Here is an 11,802-nt window from a genome sequence, read left to right as displayed (position 1 = left end):
TTTAGCTGTTTACTGATAGGACCTACTATAGACCGCCTGGTATAATATAAAACATATTTACCATAAATTTCTTCCCAGATGTATATGTTGACAGTTTCTGTTGAAACCAGGCAGTTTGTTTGTTTCTATTTCTCCACCACATTTAACACAGAAGATTTTGCAAAGCCACATTCAGGTTAGATCTTACACTTTGCCAAACACAGTACGAGATTGGTGTTTAAGCCTGACAGTGTCTCATTAGTGTAAATTAGTGACTCAATATTAAAACTAGAAAACAGGAAGTTAAGAGACCCCAGCTAAGACACGTTTCATTAAAACAATGACTTAATTAATACACACTGTGCCCAGTTTCAGAAAGCTTCAAGCTCCCTAATCATTTTCTGGATGGTTTCCATTCCAACTGGTTTCCATGTTGGTGTATATCCATCAGTTCTCCAGTGAGGATGTGCACGGGAAAATGAACATAGTGTTAAGTCCACAGAGACCCTGTTGCAGTGTCAAAACCAAGCGATGTCAGTTTAAATTACAGCTAAAAAAAAATATGCCCGATAAAGAAAAATGTCTCCTGGAGCCTGTCTGATTGCCCAGAGCAAACGCTCTACCAAGTTGGGTAGAGAAACTGGTTTCCTATTTGCCTAGCACTTTTCTCACTGCTCCCAGTTTCCAAGAAGGCAGCTGGCTATGAGAGCATGCTCAACACGCCAGTTAACACGACTGAACTCTGGGGACTCCCGAGTGTAACAAGACTCAAAATTCCCCAGGGAATGATCACTTATACAAATCTATCCTGAACCTTTGCTCTTATCATCCTCTATTTATTCCATAAGCTTTCATCAAAGACCTTGCTAACTTCCTGCATCTGAAGCCCAACTTTTTCAACAATGAGGACCCCTTCTGTGATTCTTCCCCCATGGGTGCCATGTTTCAAGACTCTACCATGTACTTATTACAATGACCAGAACTGTCTACTTCACTTAGAGTATGAAATACTAAAAACAGTTCATAGACCCCATTACTCCCTTAGTTCGGGGTCACCAGTCTGAAAAGCAATCAGATTATAATGTGAAACAGGAAATAACAATAATAGCAATAATGCTTCATGTTTATTGAGTGCTTACTATATATGCCAGGCATTGTGCTAAGTGCATTATTTACATTATCCAATTTAATCCTCACCACAACCTTGTGAGGTGGACTCTGTAATTATCTTCCTCACAGAAAGATTCAGAAATATTAAGTAATTTACCTAAGACCACCAACCTAGCAGCAAAGCAAAGATTTTTAACCTCCACTGTCTGACTCAAAGCCACCCTTCTTCTCCTCTCCACTGGTTCCCCTGCCTCTCACTCATCATCATAGCTGCCATTTCTTATTCCTCCCCACTCCCTCTGGAAAATACCACATGCATTGTGCTTACTTTGGAAACTTTTAGAAAGCTTCACGTTATCAACACCTCCAACCTCAGTATGCACAGTGATAGTGCTCGTTCTCATAGAACAGAAGGACAGGGAAGAAAAAAAGAGATAGCTAGCTCCTATAGCTTCAGAAGTGTTCAAACCCAAGTGCAAAAGCATTCGCAAATAAACAAAGGTGCTAGTTCGTTTAGTCACCATTTACCTGCACCTAACTTCCTCCACTCAAAGTAATAACGTAGGGATCTAACTCCTTGATGTCCCAGAGCCCCTCAAATATTTCCTCCTAAATTCTCTTCTTTGAACATGAAAGGCAAGGAGGTTTCACTCTGACAGACAATCCCTCTAGGTTTCTGGTGAAAGCACCAAAGATAGCCCTGGACAATGAACTCTGGGCACTGCTCTCATCTTGCATTTCTTGCTCTCATCCCTCATTCCTCCTCTTACTAAGAAGAGAAAATAACATACCTGGATGAAGTGAGAGTGCCAGCTTCCACCAGATGCTCAGAATTTAAAAACCACGGGTTCTATAAGAATAGCTAAATGTCTACATGCAGATATAATTATTTTGGGAAGCACAGTGAGTAATACAATGATGTGTGTAGAGCGGGAAACTGGGAAGAGCAGAATACCAACTGGTATCTACAGGATAGTTTCACCCATACTGTTGAGGATACACAAACAGGTTCATTATTAATGAACCCAAAAATATATTAAAAGTTTGATTTGTACAAATGGTGAACCCGCACACATTTTTCCTTGTGTTTTGAGTTGTTTCTGCTATAATATTTGTGCAATAATTTCAAAAGCACATTCTATTCAGAGCATATCATTATGTGATACAAATATAAACAAATTAGCACCATAACATGTCAGCCAAGCATTAACCATTTAGAAAATTGAGTTAGGATGCCTATCTGGGGTTACTCACTTACCTCTCTCTCTCAAAAGGAACTATATCCAGTTGCAAGATTCCTTTTGATCATGCTCTATGCCTTTATGCCTCCAGGCCCAATTCTTATGGAAAGCATACTGTCTCTTCCGGAAGCCTAACAAATGTTCTAGAATAATACAATAAGGTCTTCAACAACTGCTGCTTTCTTACTCAGAGAAAGATCACCAGATTTACAGCTACGATGAATACAAGTTGGGCTCCTAACAACCAACAACACAAAGCTAAGTTCTGTACTAGAAAAAAAAAAAAAAAGTTTGGGGAAGAGTAAGATTCGGCTCAGAGAGTACAATGAAGAGAGAGAACAATGTGAGTCAGATTTGTGGCAAGGGCCTCCTATCTAGACCTGTTCTATAGCACACAAGCCCCTTCTTAGCAAGCCTGACAAGAGATAGTAAGGTGCACCCTATCTCAAGGGACTTGGCAGGCTGGCACAGAGGCACACAGGCTGGGCACAAGGGTCAAATTCAGCCTAAGCAAAATGAACTGCAGGCCAGCATGGAAGAACACTGGGTGGGTGCCAACATTTTCAGGCTCACCAAGGAGTGAGGTGTCTTTGACAAATTAACATTGTGGATTACTGAATAGACATTTCTCTGAAGAAGACATACAGATGGCCAAAAGACATATGAAGAGATGCTCAACATCACTAATCATAACAGAGAAATGTAAACTGAAGCCACAATGCGATATCACCTCACACTTGTCAGATTGGTTATCATCAATAAATCAGAAACGACAAGCACTGGCGAGGATGTGGAGAAAAGGGAACCCTCGCAGACCCTCGTTGGTGAAATTGCAAATTAGTACAGTCACTATGGCAAACAGTTTGGAGGTTTCTCAAAACAATTAAAAATAGAACTATCCTTTTACCCAGCAATTGTACTTCTGGGTATTTACCTAAAGAAAACCAAAACACTCGTTTGTAAAGATCTATGCAACCTCACGTTCACAGCAGCACTATTTACAACAGCCAAGATATGGAAGCAACCTAAGTGCCCATCAATAAATAGACAACTGGATAAAGAAGTGTGGTATATATATAGAATAGAATATTACTCGGTCATAAAAAAAATGAAATCTTACCATTTGCAATGACTTAGATGGACCTAGAGGGTATTATGATGAATGAAATAAGTCAGACGAGAAAGATAAATACCATATGATTTCTCTTATATGTGGAATCTCAGGAACAAAAGAAGCGAACAAATTAAATAAAAATAGACTCACAGATAGAACAAATTGGTGACTGCCAGAAGGGTGTTGGGGGCCTGTGTGGAAAAGGTGAAGGGATGAATAAGGACAAATTAGCAGCTACAAAACAGCCATGGGTACGTAGAGTACAACACAAGGAATATAGTCAATATTATTTTAACGGCTATGCATTGTGCCAGATGGGTGCAAAAGTAATAGGGGGGATCGCTTTATAAACTATATAAATGTCTAAACATTGTACTCCATACCTAAAACTGATATAAAATAATATGAAAAATAAAAAAATAAAATTCTGAATTATTAGAATTTCCAAATAATCAATAATAATAACAACCATCATTATCACAGGCAAGGGCTTGCCATGTACAAGCCCACAGGTTATGATGCTGCTCTAATGTCTCTAGGTTTTCACTGTCCTGAGAAAGAACTAGAACTTACAATCTGGGCACATTTTCCAAAACACCCGTGATTGTACCGTGGATTCAGAGGGACGTTCTCATTAATGTAAAGACTTCAACACAGCCAGGTCATAAACCTCTGCCATCATTCGATGGATGCTATTTATAGAGGGTTATGGGGGATGACAAAAGAAAACATAGGAAACACATGGTTCTTGGCATTGGGGTTTATGCTAAGGTTTAAGTAACATAATTTGACTCACACACTATAAATAAAAATGATGCAACATGAGTGCCTATTTGCTAAAAACAAAAAGGTATAAAAATAAACAACAAGTCTTGAATATAGTTTCTTCTCTGTTCCTACCATCACATTCCCAAATTCTACTCATCTTCCCAAGCTCAGCTCAGATGTATGTCCCCCATGAAACTCCTGGTTAACCTCTCTGATACTGTCCTCATCTGTCCCCACCATCCTGTGGTCGGAACCACCTCCTCTGAACTCACATAGAAGTTTATCTGTAGCTGGCCAATTATAATAAGATACTATGACCTACCATTTTATCAAGTGCCTATCTGCACCAGGACTTTTTTACAGCCATTTCAAATCTTAAAGCACTTCCTTCCAGAAATGTAATGTATTATTCATAATTTAAAGATTTAGAAACCAAACTCGAATGAGATTGAGGAAATTCCCTAAAGCCAAAAGAGCTAATAGGTCGTAGTCCCTGATTTGAACCCCAAATCCGTCGGATTCCAAAGTCTTTTGCTTTGCATTTTGCCATATCCCATAGTCAGCCACTCTCTGCCTCACAGCAGTACTTCTCCTACTAAGTGACAGGGTCTTTGAGAGCCAGATCCACATCTGAGTCATCACACATTCACTTAAAGAGCTGTCTTAAGTAATCCCTGAAGTATATGGTGAATGGGACACAGAGTAGATATTTAATAAATCCTTTTTGAATAAATAATAAAATGACAGAAAACCCACAGGAACAGATAGAAAGGGCAATTGTCATAGCGTTGGCAACAAAAGATAGCACTAATATTTTTCTGGGCCTTTAATTACAGAATGTCCTCCTTTTCACTCAGCCCAAGTTGATTCATCCGGATGAGGCACAGTTGCTTTTTCATTAGCAGCCCCACCTCCATGCCCTGCCTAGAGCTTTCTGTGTGGTGCCAAATCGTGAAGCCCTCCAGGCAATGAGAGCAACAGGATGCATTTCTAAAGAAAACTAAATACATTACCATGCTCTGCAGCAACCTTCGCTCTACAAGCTTCAAAGTCCCCCAAACAGCTAGATCAGGAAAAGATAGGCAAACTAAGAAAGGTGAGTATTTGGCCCCTGCCCAGTTTTTCCATGGTCCAACAGTAACCTATGAATCTTAATCTAGATTTACTTTTTTCTTTTAAAGCATAAAGGACAAGTGGTCAGGAGCAAGTCCATAAATTTGCTCTGACGTTTATTAGATGGGAAATATTTTTGTCTGAGAGGTCAGCATAACTTGAAGAAAAAGACAAAAAACTCCCTGAAAGTGAATCACCACATTACCCCTGACATAACACAGGACTGCTGTCTACTGACAAGTGAGCCGCTTGCTATCACCTGCAGTTAGAACTCCTTAAAAGTCATCAAAATAGGTTAATTTTTCCCATTCGGTGTTATCATTGCACATATTTCACATCTCGTACAGATTCCATGGGGAAAGGGACATGCCTGGGACAATTAAGTAATGTAGCTAAATTCCTTAATGGTGAAAGAAAACCGACTGCATGCATAAACCATCTCATAGAAGGAATCAAAGCACAGATGGCAAGCTAAAGAAGAGGTTTAAAACCTAAGAGGAAGCCCAGTAAACCGACTCCACTGCTTTATTTTGTGAAATCATCTGGTCTAACATTCAAGTTTTGCAAAAATGTCTTATTCATCCATTCATCTTTTAGAAAGCATTAATTGTATGTATAATGTGGTGCTATGAACTAGAAATACTATGATGAATAAGGCTTTGTCCCTGTTCTCCAGAAGTTTACAGTCTAGCAGAGTGAGACTAAGAAAAGAGTTCCCATACAGAGCGATAAGTACAGTAGCAGAGCAGTATTCAGCTACAACATCACACCGTTCAACTGTAGAACTGGCTGCACAACACAGTGTAATTTAAATTAATTAAAATAATGGTTTTCTCTGTGCGTACCAGTGATTTCGCCTACGTTATCTGATTTCATCCTCAATTAATCCATCACAAGAAAATATTCTTCTTAGGAAAAAAACCTGAACTGACTATCTAGCCTATTCCTTTCAAGTCTATGTAAAAGAACACCTGGAATTTCACAGGAAATAAATTTTGGTACAGAAAGGAAATAGTTTATGACAAACTCAGATATTCCATGAGATAAACCATAGCTTCTCCATAAAGGTTTCTTAATAAAATAGTTTCCAGCCACTAAACAGGGCTAGTCTAAAACAGTAGACTCCATAGCTAACAAAAAGACACTTTCTGCCTTTGATAGGAAATTTATAAGAAAAGGTTAGAAAACAAACAAAAACAGAGTGACGTCTCTAGGACTTCAAGGGGAAGGAGAAAGTTCCCTGTCCTAAATTTGCCTGACAAGAAGAAATGCAACCAGTTCTCATCCGTACTTGATGAAGAAAAAGTGGAGCTCTTATTTTCAAAAGAAACCACTTATTCAAGATGATCAAGTGGAAGTAACATTCTAAGTCATTTGGGGAGATGTCGCGGACACCTTGGTGGGTTATGCATTGGGCAGCCACATTCTCCTTGCCCATATTTCTTCATGTTTGATACTTGGATTACCCCAGCAGGAAACGAGCAGTCTTTGAATGGAGGGTTTTGTTCAGAATTCTAATAGCTTCCAGCATGTGCCCCAGACCACAAGGAGTACACCAAATTTACTTAGACATCCAGGCCAGACGTGAAGAATTTCTCTGTCAGATCTAGTAAGCTGCACCAATTTAACATTTTGGCTTCTTGTGGGCAAAGAGAAGACAGCCAAACAGCACTGGTGCCGGGGGGCAATCTGGTGACATGTAGCAGTTCTTGAAAGAAAATTAATGAATAAGACCAGTAACCTTTCTGCCCCTCTCTACTCTCCTCATTCAAGGGAGAAAAGCAAAATTTCAGCAACTGGAGCAACGGCTGCTTCTTAAATCAGCTTTGAGTTTGTTTTTTGTTTTTTTTTACTCTACCAGATTTGCCACATTTCATTGTTTTCAAATCACCTCGCTATGAAGTTTGTTGACTTAAAAGTAGAGCCATCATTTGTTTTATTCAACAATTTCATCCTTGTTAATCTAATAAATAAAAAGGTGCCAGTGGCAATCTACGAGTCAGTCGCAAAAGCTAACTATGTACAGTCAAATCCAATAAAATATTTGTGCCTATTATGTGCCAGACACTGTACCAGGCATATAACACATATTAATTTAATGGTGATGATAACAATCAATAATATTATTATAATATATTCTAATGAAAACAACAATAATAACAATCAATCAACAATAATCATTTAGCAAGTGTTTACTGTGTGAAAAGCCAATGGTAAATGTATAAGCATGCCTAATATCACTCCTCACAAACCTTTGAGCAACATATAATTATTATCTTCCCCTTTTATAGATGAGCAAAGGAGGATTCCAAGAGATTAAATCAACTTACCCAAAGTCACACAGCTTGTAAATGACAGAGCTGGGATCTGAATGCAAGCCTGTCTCCAGAGACAATGCCTTAATATCATCCAAAGAAATTAAACTGAAATAACATTAAAAGTTGTCATAGTGCAAAAGGATGAGATAGTAAAGTTTTCCAGATTACAGCAAAAGAGAGAGGCTAGTTATATTACTCATCTAAACCAAAAGTATAACAAAGCTACTCATAGAATTTTGTCATCTTTCTACTATCCGGACAGGCATAATACCCCTAAAAAGAATGACTTAGAGTAAGTAATCAACTATAACCAGAGACCAAGATTGAACAGGTGATACAAAATAACACAGCTATCAAAATGCTAACATCCTTAAAAATTTTACCTAGCAGATAGACTCAATTTCTGTGAACTGAGCTAAGTTGCCTTTACACACATAAGTGTGTGTGTGTGTGTGTGTGTGTCTATGTCCTGTTGGATTTCCTAGTTTTACCACTCTGTTCTTACATTAGTATATGGTAAAACATTTTTGCAAGGTTTTGAAAGGACCCATCTTAACAAAGAAAACATTCATAAAAGTTAAATGAGAAACTGAACTCATGGATTGGATGAGTAATAAAAAGCTTATGAACATCTGATTTCTGAACAAAACCAGTAAGAAAAAGGTAAAATGAAACAAATAAAAAACCTCAAAACCTTGAGGTTCAAAATTTCGAGAGAAAAAAATGATTGAAATTTTTGGAAAGTTCTGAGAGAAAAAAAAAAAAGGCACTGTTGAACTGTACCTCAGCAATAAAGTTCTAAGGGGTGGAGAGACATTTGGAAAGTCTGGTTCTTCTAGGTTCCCATGACCACTTAATTGTTCAATGGGCCGTTATGCCCAGACTTCCAGCTCCAGAACAGTAATCCAGATTTAGGGCTGACAAGGACCCGCACAGCTAGAATTCTGTTAATGACAGGGGAGGGGACCCCTCTGATAATGTGCAGGAAACTTGTAAGCGGCCTACCCTCACTGACACCGGAACGACACACATGGACACAGAAATGCAATTTGCACACAATTTCCCAGGGTTCATGAGTCACCTGAGACATGAAATCCAGACTGAGAACCTTTGTGCATAATAAGAACCCTTACATTTAAAGGTCTGGCTAAGCATGGAGCCACATATAAAATGATGAACAGCTTTCTTATTTTGTGGCTGCAAAACACGTGAGTCTCTCCAGTTTCTCAGACATGAGCTGAGAGTGAGCAGCTTTCATCTAGTCAATGGTCTAGCCATGAAAAGTATGGCTGCCAGAGGCTGACTGCCTGAGTTCCAATCCTGCCTCTGTCTCTTAATTGTTGTGTAATCTTGAACAAGTTTAACTCATTCCTCCGTAACCCAGTTTCCTTATCTCTAAGACAGGGATTGATAATAACACCTACTTCAAAAATGTAAAGATTAAATGAGTCTTTATATGGAAAGCACTTAGAACAACATCTATCTAGCACATAAGCAAACACTAAATAAATGTTAGCTATTATTATTCTATGGTCCATTTTAGGAAAAGAGGAAGATGAACTAACAAAGGTTTGTATCAGAAAGTACTACAGGACTATGGAGAATAGTAGTTAATGCTGGCATTAATTTTATGCTCCATATTAAATCATCAGATGTCCATTCCCACTATCTTTACAAAGGTGACTCTTTGGTTAAACAAAGAAATACCACTATCTATGTTTCAATACAATGGTAGTGTTAGGAGTTAGAAAATACAGTTAACCTGTGACATTTATCACAAATAATAATTAAGAAAAATATGACATCAGACTAATAGTTTTCCTTCATTTCAGCTTGTGAACGCTTGGCCAACATCCACAGATGGTGACAAATTAGAAGAGACCTAATGATCGTGATCCTGGAACTCTAGTCTAGTCCTCTCACTGGGCAGCTGGGAAAGCTAAAACCAGAGACGTGTGTGACTTGCCCAGACAGACCCTGTGAGTACATAGCAGAGCCAAGAACTCAGATTCTCGGATGTTTGTTTGCTCGTCTGCTTCCTTCCACTAGACTGTCAACCCATGGAGGCCATACATTAGTCATATATGCCTTCCTACCTTCGTGCCAGCTCAGCACATATAAACACAGAAGGTAACAATAAAAGAGGGTTAAAAAAAACCAAAGCAATGCAGTGTTCTCTATTTCTTCTAAGGTAATATTTTAACCCTAAAAAGGAGATAGTTATCTCATTCACCAAAAAGATGATGGAAATGAGAAAGTAAAGCAGACATGAAACCTGAGCATTCTATTGGTCTGTAAGTCAGGACACCTGAGCTCTTGTCCCACCTTCTACCCTAACTTGCTTTGCCACATTGGACAGAACTTTACTTTTTTAAAGAAAGATGGGGAGACAAGATGCTATCCTTGACAGAGCTAAAAGGAATCAAATTTTATGAGGTCACAAAATAGAATTAAATAATAAATGCTATACTTAATCGTATGTTGATTTATGTTTGTATTATGCTTGAGAATTTTTAAGTCTTCTTTGTACATTAGCACTTAATCCTCAGGGTAATCTTGAAGTAAATTAGGAAATGCAGACTTATTTTACAGATGATGACACTGAGGCACAGAGGGGCCACATGTTTGTATCAGAATTAAATGACAAATACCACCTACACCAAGGGACAGAATTGGCACTAAGAAAGAAAAAGATATGCTCGAGAGCAGATGAAGTTCCCAAGAAGAGGCAGCACATAGCTTCAAGGTGAAATTAGCAAGGAGCCAAGAATCCTAGCCATCACTCCCTATCTGCCAGCTTTCTTTACTCAAAATTCTACTTTCAAAGATATGCCTCTCCCACAGCCACAGGAAGATCAGATGAGTTACGGGAGATATAAAGTCAAGACACTTGGCAAATGGATCACACACAGAGAGAGAAAAAAGTTTCTTGAAATGTATGCTTCCCACTGTAAAGCAAAATGTATTTCTAAGCATTACATTAAGACTTCATAGGATGAAAGGTCCTGAAATGCAAAAACTGATAATAAATGAAAATTATGTGATATCGTTTATTGCTTAAGCTGAATTAAACTGTCATTAATATTCAATTGCTTTATAGAATATGCTATTTTAAAATTTTACTTTAGTAAACCTCAGCAAACACATAAAATCAACCCTAGACTTGTCAGGAAGGGCCACTCTGCCTGCAAAGCCTCGTATTGTCCAGTTAGCCAGGAGGCCTAAGACTGACCTCCTGGCTAACTGGAAAAGACATCTGTCTTTCAAGATTTCCTTCAAATCTTTTAAGCACCCTCTCAACATCCCACTAGTATTCCTCTTTATTGATGAGGGCCATCAGCTCAAAGTAAAATTCCAAACTATATTTTCCAGGTTTCCTACAGCAAGGCAATCAGAAGCTCCTCTGCAAAACATGGACACGGAAAAAGGAGTCGAGTGAAGCAGAAACTACTTTCTAGGAGACAATCTTCCAGCAAGCCTAACAGTGAAGGGGGCTCAGGCAGGGTTTCTGGTAGCATCGTCCTGAGAACAGTCAGGAAATGGTGGACAACAGTACAATGATACTTTCTCTAGAGCTGTCTCATAGTAAAACTGGCATTGTTGCACAATGTCCTTGGCTATGTGACATCCAAACCTGGCTTTCTGGCCCTCCCAAAGATTCCATACTCATGCAGGCTAGAACAGAGCAATATCCGAAAGCAAAGAAAAAGACAGGAAATCCAAAAGAAAGCCAAAAGACTGATTATTAGCAAAATGGAAAATATTATTCTCAATTTGCATATGCAGCATTTAATTAGTTTTGCCCCAAACTCAAGAGAACCATAAAGATAAAAGTCCTGGCAGCCACATCTCAGTGCGCAGCTTTGTTTCATCACAAAGTTTTAATAACGTCCTCGTTCTGCTTTGAAATACTGGAAGAAGGGAGGGGAAGGATGGAAGTTCCTGGTCTCAACAGACTCCTCCTGAAGAGCTGCGCTCTTCCCTGGAGTAAAGTTCTTTCCCAAAGAGAAAAGAAAAAGTCTTTTATTTTCTGGCACAGCCATTTGCAAGACAACCTAACCTAATTCACTCAAAACTTCATCAGGCAAAAGAGAATCTTTTGGTCATGACCAACTTTATGAGTTAAAATAAGAGAAAAGATGATAGAAGGACAAATTCT

This window comes from Pteropus alecto, unplaced genomic scaffold (genome assembly GCF_000325575.1).
Source record: "Pteropus alecto unplaced genomic scaffold, ASM32557v1 scaffold25, whole genome shotgun sequence".
In the NCBI taxonomy this organism is placed as follows: Eukaryota; Metazoa; Chordata; class Mammalia; order Chiroptera; family Pteropodidae; genus Pteropus; species Pteropus alecto.
This window is presented reverse-complemented; position numbering follows the sequence as displayed.